Source organism: Mercurialis annua, linkage group LG7 (genome assembly GCF_937616625.2).
Source record: "Mercurialis annua linkage group LG7, ddMerAnnu1.2, whole genome shotgun sequence".
Taxonomy (NCBI): domain Eukaryota; kingdom Viridiplantae; phylum Streptophyta; class Magnoliopsida; order Malpighiales; family Euphorbiaceae; genus Mercurialis; species Mercurialis annua.
The window spans coordinates 14,171,726-14,184,689 of NC_065576.1; the positions used below are offsets into that span (position 1 = coordinate 14,171,726).

Here is a 12,964-nt window from a genome sequence, read left to right on the forward strand (position 1 = left end):
ATAAGTGTTTAAATGAATTGGGAATGAAGTGGTATGAGTTTTGGGAGTTTTGGAGCCCCGGAAATGGTCCAGAGGCGCTGGAAAAACGTCGCACACGTCGGTGCACGACGTGCTGCACTTCAGCACGTCGTGTAGGCGCACGACGTGCACCACAAGGGTGCACGACGTGCACCAAGGGGTGCACGACGTGCACCATGAAGGGCACGACGTGCCCTTCACAAAAATTAAGGGCACGACGTGCCAAGGTGACACGACGTGCCCTAACTCGACCCGGATCTCCGTGGGACTTCCGGGAGCGAAAAAGGACCTCCGATACCTTGATTTGAGTGTGAAACTCAGCGAAATGTTTTAAAATAGATATAAAACATTATATAAATTAACATTAACATAATAAATAGTCAAGATAAGTACATCGATTAAGTAAGAATCCGATTAAGAAGTTATCAAAATCAAGAGAAACGAATACGAAACGAAAGGGGTGATAACTTAAATCTATAACCTAGGGTTTTAGGTTTATAAGGTTCACGTTTATGTATTAAGCGTGTATTTGATCTATATATGTATCAGACGTGTCAGCAAACGGTGGGGTCAGCCGACGTGGTCTAGCACGGGCATATTATCATATTGACTTCGTTATTGATTGGATAGCGGTCACAGTGAGTTGCACTTTACTTTCGTGTATTATCGATTAATATTATTTTGATATCATATCATATATATATACTGTTTATATGCATCGCACTATATATATATATATATATATATATATATATATATATATATGAATTGTTGATATGCTACATGTTTTGATTAAGTTTTATGTACGAGAACCTAGTATACGATCCAACGAAACTAGCTACCTATTGGGTGTCAATAGGCTGTGTGATCACCAGTAATTGAGTCAGTCTAGCGTGTCTGACTATGAGATATGATTTAAGATGCATGCATGATTTGATTATGAAAGCTATGATATGGATGCGATACGAGAGTGAACTCGGTTACAGTGTAACCTGAGCCCCGTATCTAGTAGGTTGGACCTTCCGGTGGGTTGGACCCACCATTTTGGGATTAAGAAATATGTCCTGACTGACGTGGTAGAGTGTGAGCATTCCCGGGTCGGACTATTGGAATCAGTATGATTTGAACAATAGAGAATTATGTTATGTTTCAGGATTTTAGTTTCGAAAGGATCGAGTACTTGTTGTCACGACCCAAAAATTAGGGCCGCGACCGGCGCTAGGGAATGGGAGTGGTAGCTCCGAAACCCGTAGCAAGCCTAAAATTTCACTATAAATTTTTCGCGAAACATTCTCAAAACGTTTTTATAAAACTTCTTTAAACGATACAAAACGATCTTTAGAAATCAGGGTCTTACAAAGCGATATCTCATATCAAGCAATGCCCTGTTTCTCACATATATATATATATATATAAACGGTTTAAAAGCGCAGTTTAAAACCTTTATACATGTCAGAGTATAAACAACATATATAAAACCGTTTGACAAAACATAATTACACTCTAGGACTCGACTACTGCAGCACTACTGATTTATTCCTTCTTTCTGTATTCGCGGACTTCTGGAACAAGGATAGAAGTCCGTTACATCTGATACTATACACCTGAAACATAACACTATTGGGGGGTCAGACAACGCTGAGTGAGTTCGCATTTACTTAAGATATTATAAATATAAATTGCATAAACATATATTAAAACAAACAGCAATATTTGATCCGATGAAACCCTAATCTTAAATTAATACTATTTCCTATTCGTATCCTACTCATATTGTATCCATTAATATTATATCAAATCATTTTAATCCAAGTGGTACGGTCCCGAGATAGTTCAACCGAGTTACTCGTTACCACGTGACATAGTCCCGAGATAGTTCAACCGAGTTACATCATGTCACTGCTTAATCCCAAAGTGTGAGTCCCGAGATAATTCAACCGAGTTACTCACTAGATACGGGTCCCGAGATAGTTCAACCGAGTTACATCATGTCACTGCTTAATCCCAAAGTGTGAGTCCCGAGATAATTCAACCGAGTTACTCACTAGATACGGGTCCCGAGATAGTTCAACCGAGTTACTCACGTATCTACCAAAAACATAATCCTTCTTATTCCCATACATAATCATCATTTAACGAGATCATATCAAACATTTTTAAATACAAGCATCTATCTATACTAATTCTATGACTGACCCGGACACTGGTGATCACACAGCCTATTGACGCCCAATAGGTAGCTCGTTTCCTCGGATCATTAAAGCAAACATCACAACTTACAAATAACAACAATATGTCAAATAATGCATCCAAGCGATATGAACAAAGCATTCACATGAATTGCCCAAGTATGAAGTAATAATGTATATGCAATGCAATTAATGGATTACCACACAATTAACAACTTATAGTAATAATATACGAAAGTAAATTGCAAAACTCACAGTTTTCTATCCAAAAGCTACGGTCATATCAAAGCGATGTCGCGTTCTTTAAATACCGTGTTCCGTTGGTAGTCGCCTCGCCGAGTCTACGAAAATACGATAATAAATCGTAATTAAAATGGATCCTAATCCAAAGGTGTTCTAGCTATAGACTACTTAGCGAATAAATCAATTTATTTTGCCTTGGAATAAATTGATAACCTTTTAAAATATAACTCCTTTTAATAAATAACGTTAGTCCAAATGTTATTTATTAACTATTCAATTTAGCTAAATGAAATTAATTATCGAGCTAAATCGATAATTAATTTAATAAGTCACTTTTCCATAATTTATAATTAATCTTAGCTCAAAACGTCAATTTATGACTCAATTAATTAACGACTTTACATTTCGTTAATTAAAACTAGTTTTCCCAAAACTAGCTAACTAGCCGACTTTGAACCATTAAAACGTTTATTTAAAACGGCCTGACTCTCAAACAAATTTGACATTCTTATAGTTTGTAACCTCGTCTACAACTTCTGTTTAGATTCTAATCTGAAATTATCGTCCTAAGGTGTCTGAAATGTGTCTTGAAGTTGGTACCTCAAATCTGAAATTTTATTGCTGTATAAACAGCCTTAATGCTGCTGTATCGGACTTAAAAACAGAGCATGTACGGTAGTCAAAACCTTAAACAAATTTGATATTCTTATAGTCCACAACGTCCTCTACAACTTTCGTTTAGACCTCGGACTCAAAATAAAACCCGAAAAGGTCGGATATTAGCCTGGAAGTTGGTTCCCTGATTTAAACATTCCTAGGCTGCAAAACAGTCCACTAAGCTGCTGTTTCGGACAGCGGAACAGGGTATCTACAGCGGATATTTTCCAAAAACAATCTGACATTCTTAAAATTCACACATCCCACTACAATATCCGTGAAGATTTCAACTGATTCCGACTTACCATTTGTTCACAATTTAATTCCAAAGTTTTCTTTTTATTATGTTTTAACACTTAATTTATTTTTCTAACTTATATTTTCAGTTTTTGACTTAACTTTAAACACGGATAATTTTTGATCCGACTTAACAATAATACTATTATTTTACCCATATCTCATCTACGTAACATCCTCTATGTATTCTACTCAATTTCGGGTTAAGATTATTATAGTTCGAGGTCCGTTTTTATAGGCTGAGTAGCCTTCATGGCTTGATTTACAAATTTTCAGATTTCATAATTTTGAACGCCCCATCTATTTCAATCATCACAGCCCTATTCAATCATTCAAATTCTAATCCGACTATCGCGTATCACTCTCTGTATATCCCTTACGATATACTACTCAAGATTTCTCAAAAATCATCGCTCAACGGCCTCCGTATCTTAATCCAAACATAGCATCATAAACAGTTTTTAGCTTTCATTTTCTGCATTTTACCAAATCAGTTTTAACCCACTTTAAACCATTATTTTAACTCCAATTCAACACGTCATGATTTAGACTCGATGTATATTCGAAATATAACATCCTAGAGGGGTCGGGGACTGCCCAAACAGTCCCCATGGGCTGCTGAACTGCTGCGGGTTGCAGCAGTTTTGCAGCGGTGTTGCTGCAAAATTGCAGCAGCAACACGCTGCAATTACGGCAGCAAAACGCTGCTGTTCCGACCCCTAATCCTCACTCCGACATGCTACCTTCTATTCCTAACCATAAACGAACCTTAAACTCCATTAATCAATCATAAAAAAAACCAAATCATAGCCCAAAACTCAAATTAAATAACAACTAAAAACAGGGCAGCAACTACACCTTATTTTAACTAAGCAAAACACCATCAAACTCACAATCAAATCCAAAACTAAAGAGGTTACCTTATTCGTGTGTGTGTTAGCTCTCCAACCGAGCTTGAATCGCTGGATTTGGTGGCCGGATTGTGAAGATATTGATGCCACCGTGGTGAGAGCTCCAAGTTGATGAAGATGGTGATGGGGTTTTCGGTGGAGGAGAAGAAGATGGGTTTTGTTTCTATTTTCCAATTCTAATCTTATTTGAGCTAGAGTATTCTTGAAGAGGTGGAGGTTTAGGTGCCTTTTTCCTATTGGTTTTATGGGGAAAAAATCTATATAAATACTTAGATTTGGCACCTCTTCCCACTAAATCCTTCAACTTTTAAATTTTTCAATTAAAGTCTAAAATGTTGTCGTGATTAAAAAGAACCTTGACGATTATTCTTTATTGATAAATAATGGCTCCATCACATTATTTATTTATCTAGGTCCAAATAATTTATTTTACGAACTTTATCGTAAAATTTATTAGCTCGGGACTTATCATTTATTTATTTACTTTTCTTAGTCCCGCTAAATTCCAATTTATCAAATAATAAATTCCACTTAATTTATTATTTTACGATAATTTTAATAGACCCGCTTCGGTCTAAATTCTTATTTCTCGAACTTAATTCCGATGTCCTTGATTAAATTCTCGTACTTATGCTTCGTGGCACATTACTTGGTACTTTAAAAGTACGGGGTATTACATTCTTCCCCCCTTATAAAAATTCGTCCTCGAATTTTCATAATTATAGTAATACTCTTATCCATCAAGTATTACACTTCTTAGCAATTCTTATTGCTTCTTATAAAGACTTAATGTCCTACTTTTTATATTATCGTTACCCGGATCATAAAGTTCTAACAACTTCGCCTTTGTACTCCATTGTGTTCCTTAAAGTTTCTTACATCGTCATTTCTTGACGGTTTTCTAGTTACTCGTCTTTATTATCAAGTGTTTGATTTATCTTACAATAATTGCTAACATCCTTAAAGATAGTTGGTCTTGTCTTTACGTTCTTCTGTATCATACTTAATCGTATGGTGATGCTTAATGTCTGTTATAAAAGAGATGACTAATCTCTTCACAAATTTCCTTCGTTCGCGCGTAGCTGCTCTTTATACAATTCCCATTGAGATGTTAATCTCATCGTCTACCAACTTCTTGCCTTGATAGGTTCACATCTTTTCAATTCTTAACGTTGGTATTCGCCAACCTTTGTCTATTGTTCGCTCCTTAATACCATAAGGGTAGTGTTATTCTGGATATCAACCTTGAACTTTCTTTGTTCCCCACTTTATGATATCAACTTTGACTTACTCTTTTTAAGTCATTTAAACTTATCCAAAATTTACTCTTCTATCTTACTTTGGTTGTCCTAATCGCTTATTCATAAGTGTTTGTTTACTAAACCAAACTGGTATTCGTGTAGTTCACAATATCTTTTACCATTTCCTTTTGTACTTCGGGTTGAAATTAAAACCCGAAAACTTCAAAAATTGGCCCGGAAGTCACTTCCTAGGGCTATAGTTAATTACTTGTATAGGCTGTAGTTTGAGCCTATGAACTAAGCAACCAATCAATCCTTTCTTGAAATACATTTAGTTTTCTTATACCTTATCATTCTGTCTATATTTTTCGTTTGAAGTCGAACTTCTTTCGATATTTTCTTAATCTCCTTAAGTGTTCACTTATGCTTTTCTTTTGTTGTTGAGTATAAGGTTAATCCTTTACCTTATCTCAAATCACATTCTTCCGTAGATTTCTTATTTTGTAATGTGTTATTACTTAACACATATTCCTTGCCCTGAGCTAGGGTGTTTCTTTATCTTATGTCCTTTAGTCCTTTGCTTCTTTCTATTATTCATCATGAACTATATTTTTTTTTCCATAGTAGTTTAATCGATCCTCTTTCGATTGTTTTATGAAACCTTAACCTTAGTCTTAACTCTTATTCGTTAGGTTGTACTATTTCTCGATGAATCTCTATTCCATTTTTACGATTTTATTGACTTTCGAGTTCATCGAAGTTCGACGTCATGGTTCTTGAAGTTTCTTGTCTTTCTCGTATTCGATCACGTACATGATTATCTCTTTCTACTTTTGCTTTCGCTGTGACACTCTGATTATCCATTTACTAACCATTGTCTTTATAGTTAGACTTATAAGGCCTTTCGTCCAATACCCTTATCCATGCCTTATGGTAGTTAGGAATGCCCTTTCCTTTACTATCAGTCAACTACTTCATGGCTTTCTGGATTCATGAAGTTGAATACCTACTTAGCAGTACCTTACATGTATCGCGTCCTTATTCACGATATATCTTAGCTCTCAATCCTTTAACCTCAACTATCTATATTAAATTTGTAGTATCCTTTACCAGTATCCAATGAGGTCCTTATCTTTTCTTTACTAAGTTTCTTGACCACTTTATACTTCTCGTTTTCATGTACACATTGCTTCCCGATCCTTTTTATTCATCTTATTCCGTTGTACATATTACCTTTGGATCTTTTAATCTTAGTGAATATAGGACTGATATCTCCTTTAGCATTGTCCAGTGAAGTTCTTAGCTTTGTCTTAACTTACCTCCCGATCATCTTATACTTCTTGCTTCAACATTTTTCACCGCTCCTATAACTAGAAGGTCAAAAGTTACTCCTTTATACTTGTCAATGTGTTACACTCTTGGTCGTTTGCAGATCCATATGTCATATTCTTACTGATATTTCGTCTATCAGTGAAATTGATCTTATCCCTAGATCAATTTTATACTTCTTGACCCTATATAGAGTTCAATTGTTCCTTATTTTCTTGTTACTTTCCATGTAACGTCTTTAATTCTTTTCCTCGATTACCTTTATGGAGTGTCACACCATATACGTAGGTTGTTTAAGCCATATCTGTGTCGGTCATGTTAATCGATCTCTTCGTATTCTTTTGTCCATTTTTAATTTTGTTATACTTCCTTATATATAAATACCTCTTATAGGTGTCCTTCTTTACTGTCTCTTGTTTTAGTTTATCCGATAACACCATCGTGTTATAGCTCAACCCCTTTGTTGAGTCTTTCCTTCCTATTTCATTACATCCCTTGATGTCTATATAGCTTATTAGTATTATCGATCATTTACTTGTTCGCTTCTTTAAGCGTCATCGATCTATATCCTTGTTCCCCTTAGTGCGTATGTATTCGCACATCACCACTTCACATCATCGTGTCCATTATCTATATCAATCATATCTCTTGGTATCGATGTTTTCGATCATACACCTAGATGTCGTTACTCTCGATCGTCATTGCACCTCTTACTCTCGAGGTGACTTACTTTTCTCATACGATTACTGCCTTCATAGGTCCTATCTATGAGGTGTGAACTGTGTTCACTATTAAACTATCTCAATACAATCTTTTATATTTGTTATTGCTCTTTGTTAAAGTTTATATATTGGTGTCACAGGAAATTCCATCCGGTTTTCTTACGTTTCAAATCAATTTGACTTTGCCCGCGGGACTTTCAAAATAATTTCTTTTCAAATCGAACACCATTTCAATCATATAGTTTCAAAACTTTTAGTATAATTGTGCATCAGAGTGATGACACCTCTCATCACTAAAGAGTTGCTATTTAAAATTCTTTGAATTGCTCGTATCAGCGAATGCATGATGGAGAGTAAAATTATGGTTTTATATCAAAATATTTATACATATATGCTGATACTGCAATGTGTTTTCAATCATGTCTTTCATGCTTCCTATGGCATACTACATGTTGGGTCTGTGCACAATTATACTTTTAAAGGAAATCTCAAAACTTTATTTCTTTTGTAAACACCATAAGTCAACTCAGATCGGAACTTCTGTGACATTTTAACTTTTCTTTATATGGCTTTTTATCTGTCTTATTGGTGTATTTTATTCTCGTTCTCTATCTTTCTATCACATACTATCAAGCTATGTTCAGGGCATAGCTAAGGTTATTTGTGCATATTTGACATTTTGTAGAGTATGTCGAACTCTTTCAATGTATGTTCTCTACGTTTTATTTCCTTCCTAAAGGAATATCTTAGGTTATGCACCTAGGTTCTCATTATTTCTAGTGCATCGTCTATTCGATAACGATCTATATCTGATACGATACATCTATGCCATAATGGCTTGCCTTATTGGCCAAACCATAGCTACTAAAAGAAATGTGGTAGGACAAGGCATACGAGGACCAATACACGTGGCTGAGCCTCCTCTTGCCCATACATGCTTGTGAGAGTCCATTTGTCACATGTCCTTCTCCGTATGCACATTGCGTATGCGTACTCTATCATAAATGAAACATGCATCCTTATCGCATACACATATCCCATATAGAACAAACAACGTTTCATAAAGAAATCGATCATACAGACTCGTATCCTATCGAGGAGAGTTGGAAGTTTAGAAAACAAACGAGGACCTATCAATGACATGACTCGAGTCCTATAGCTGCAGTAGTTCCTAACTTAACCTAGTGACAATGTCAAACTTAGGTACAGACGATCACATATAAGCAATGGCTTATGAATCTAACCATTGCTCTGATACCACCTTTGTCACGACCCAAAAATTAGGGCCGCGACCGGCGCTAGGGAATGGGAGTGGTAGCTCCGAAACCCGTAGCAAGCCTAAAATTTCACTATAAATTTTTCGCGAAACATTCTCAAAACGTTTTTATAAAACTTCTTTAAACGATACAAAACGATCTTTAGAAATCAGGGTCTTACAAAGCGATATCTCATATCAAGCAATGCCCTGTTTCTCACATATATATATATATAAACGGTTTAAAAGCGCAGTTTAAAACCTTTATACATGTCAGAGTATAAACAACATATATAAAACCGTTTGACAAAACATAATTACACTCTAGGACTCGACTACTGCAGCACTACTGATTTATTCCTTCTTTCTGTATTCGCGGACTTCTGGAACAAGGATAGAAGTCCGTTACATCTGATACTATACACCTGAAACATAACACTATTGGGGGGGTCAGACAACGCTGAGTGAGTTCGCATTTACTTAAGATATTATAAATATAAATTGCATAAACATATATTAAAACAAACAGCAATATTTGATCCGATGAAACCCTAATCTTAAATTAATACTATTTCCTATTCGTATCCTACTCATATTGTATCCATTAATATTATATCAAATCATTTTAATCCAAGTGGTACGGTCCCGAGATAGTTCAACCGAGTTACTCGTTACCACGTGACATAGTCCCGAGATAGTTCAACCGAGTTACATCATGTCACTGCTTAATCCCAAAGTGTGAGTCCCGAGATAATTCAACCGAGTTACTCACTAGATACGGGTCCCGAGATAGTTCAACCGAGTTACATCATGTCACTGCTTAATCCCAAAGTGTGAGTCCCGAGATAATTCAACCGAGTTACTCACTAGATACGGGTCCCGAGATAGTTCAACCGAGTTACTCACGTATCTACCAAAAACATAATCCTTCTTATTCCCATACATAATCATCATTTAACGAGATCATATCAAACATTTTTAAATACAAGCATCTATCTATACTAATTCTATGACTGACCCGGACACTGGTGATCACACAGCCTATTGACGCCCAATAGGTAGCTCGTTTCCTCGGATCATTAAAGCAAACATCACAACTTACAAATAACAACAATATGTCAAATAATGCATCCAAGCGATATGAACAAAGCATTCACATGAATTGCCCAAGTATGAAGTAATAATGTATATGCAATGCAATTAATGGATTACCACACAATTAACAACTTATAGTAATAATATACGAAAGTAAATTGCAAAACTCACAGTTTTCTATCCAAAATCTACGGTCATATCAAAGCGATGTCGCGTTCTTTAAATACCGTGTTCCGTTGGTAGTCGCCTCGCCGAGTCTACGAAAATACGATAATAAATCGTAATTAAAATGGATCCTAATCCAAAGGTGTTCTAGCTATAGACTACTTAGCGAATAAATCAATTTATTTTGCCTTGGAATAAATTGATAACCTTTTAAAATATAACTCCTTTTAATAAATAACGTTAGTCCAAATGTTATTTATTAACTATTCAATTTAGCTAAATGAAATTAATTATCGAGCTAAATCGATAATTAATTTAATAAGTCACTTTTCCATAATTTATAATTAATCTTAGCTCAAAACGTCAATTTATGACTCAATTAATTAACGACTTTACATTTCGTTAATTAAAACTAGTTTTCCCAAAACTAGCTAACTAGCCGACTTTGAACCATTAAAACGTTTATTTAAAACGGCCTGACTCTCAAACAAATTTGACATTCTTATAGTTTGTAACCTCGTCTACAACTTTTGTTTAGATTCTAATCTGAAATTATCGTCCTAAGGTGTCTGAAATGTGTCTTGAAGTTGGTACCTCAAATCTGAAATTTTATTGCTGTATAAACAGCCTTAATGCTGCTGTATCGGACTTAAAAACAGAGCATGTACGGTAGTCAAAACCTTAAACAAATTTGATATTCTTATAGTCCACAACGTCCTCTACAACTTTCGTTTAGACATCGGACTCAAAATAAAACCCGAAAAGGTCGGATATTAGCCTGGAAGTTGGTTCCCTGATTTAAACATTCCTAGGCTGCAAAACAGTCCACTAAGCTGCTGTTTCGGACAGCGGAACAGGGTATCTACAGCGGATATTTTCCAAAAACAATCTGACATTCTTAAAATTCACACATCCCACTACAATATCCGTGAAGATTTCAACTGATTCCGACTTACCATTTGTTCACAATTTAATTCCAAAGTTTTCTTTTTATTATGTTTTAACACTTAATTTATTTTTCTAACTTATATTTTCAGTTTTTGACTTAACTTTAAACACGGATAATTTTTAATCCGACTTAACAATAATACTATTATTTTACCCATATCTCATCTACGTAACATCCTCTATGTATTCTACTCAATTTCGGGTTAAGATTATTATAGTTCGAGGTCCGTTTTTATAGGCTGAGTAGCCTTCATGGCTTGATTTACAAATTTTCAGATTTCATAATTTTGAACGCCCCATCTATTTCAATCATCACAGCCCTATTCAATCATTCAAATTCTAATCCGACTATCGCGTATCACTCTCTGTATATCCCTTACGATATACTACTCAAGATTTCTCAAAAATCATCGCTCAACGGCCTCCGTATCTTAATCCAAACATAGCATCATAAACAGTTTTTAGCTTTCATTTTCTGCATTTTACCAAATCAGTTTTAACCCACTTTAAACCATTATTTTAACTCCAATTCAACACGTCATGATTTAGACTCGATGTATATTCGAAATATAACATCCTAGAGGGGTCGGGGACTGCCCAAACAGTCCCCATGGGCTGCTGAACTGCTGCGGGTTGCAGCAGTTTTGCAGCGGTGTTGCTGCAAAATTGCAGCAGCAACACGCTGCAATTACGGCAGCAAAACGCTGCTGTTCCGACCCCTAATCCTCACTCCGACATGCTACCTTCTATTCCTAACCATAAACGAACCTTAAACTCCATTAATCAATCATAAACAACCCAAATCATAGCCCAAAACTCAAATTAAATAACAACTAAAAACAGGGCAGCAACTACACCTTATTTTAACTAAGCAAAACACCATCAAACTCACAATCAAATCCAAAACTAAAGAGGTTACCTTATTCGTGTGTGTGTTAGCTCTCCAACCGAGCTTGAATCGCTGGATTTGGTGGCCGGATTGTGAAGATATTGATGCCACCGTGGTGAGAGCTCCAAGTTGATGAAGATGGTGATGGGGTTTTCGGTGGAGGAGAAGAAGATGGGTTTTGTTTCTATTTTCCAATTCTAATCTTATTTGAGCTAGAGTATTCTTGAAGAGGTGGAGGTTTAGGTGCCTTTTTCCTATTGGTTTTATGGGGAAAAAATCTATATAAATACTTAGATTTGGCACCTCTTCCCACTAAATCCTTCAACTTTTAAATTTTTCAATTAAAGTCTAAAATGTTGTCGTAATTAAAAAGAACCTTGACGATTATTCTTTATTGATAAATAATGGCTCCATCACATTATTTATTTATCTAGGTCCAAATAATTTATTTTACGAACTTTATCGTAAAATTTATTAGCTCGGGACTTATCATTTATTTATTTACTTTTCTTAGTCCCGCTAAATTCCAATTTATCAAATAATAAATTCCACTTAATTTATTATTTTACGATAATTTTAATAGACCCGCTTCGGTCTAAATTCTTATTTCTCGAACTTAATTCTGATGTCCTTGATTAAATTCTCGTACTTATGCTTCGTGGCACATTACTTGGTACTTTAAAAGTACGGGGTATTACACTTGTTCATATGTATTTTTATATTGATATTGATTTGAAATGCGATGCTATGTTTTTATAATAATACCGTTAGTAAACTGTGAACTCACTCAGTATTTTCCCAAATACTGACCCCTCACCTTTGATGTCTTTCAGGTGCTTAGTTTGTGGACCTAGCTAGAGGCCAATTTTTGAAGTCCAGAAGTCAGCTGTATATGTTAGTTTCTGAATTTTGTGAACGCTGCAGTAGTGGTCCTTCGTCGATAGTATAGTAGCCTAGACAGCAGTTCATTTTGATTGTATATATTAACTGCTGTTATTGTTTTAT

General features: G+C 35.4%; 2 long non-coding RNA genes across 2 annotated transcripts; both read right to left on the minus strand.

The window, feature by feature from the left end:
- Window positions 1-1,308: 1,308 nt before the first annotated feature.
- On the minus strand, window positions 1,309-4,635 carry LOC126657565 (uncharacterized). Its single transcript, XR_007633371.2, has 2 exons — window positions 4,325-4,635; window positions 1,309-1,635 (listed from the first exon to the last, which is right to left on the minus strand). It is a non-coding gene; the product is annotated as an uncharacterized LOC126657565 (long non-coding RNA).
- A 4,342-nt stretch (window positions 4,636-8,977) lies between these two features.
- LOC130014607 (uncharacterized) lies at window positions 8,978-12,383 on the minus strand. Its single transcript, XR_007633372.2, has 2 exons — window positions 11,990-12,383; window positions 8,978-9,300 (listed from the first exon to the last, which is right to left on the minus strand). It is a non-coding gene; the product is annotated as an uncharacterized LOC130014607 (long non-coding RNA).
- Between the last annotated feature and the right edge of the window lie 581 nt (window positions 12,384-12,964).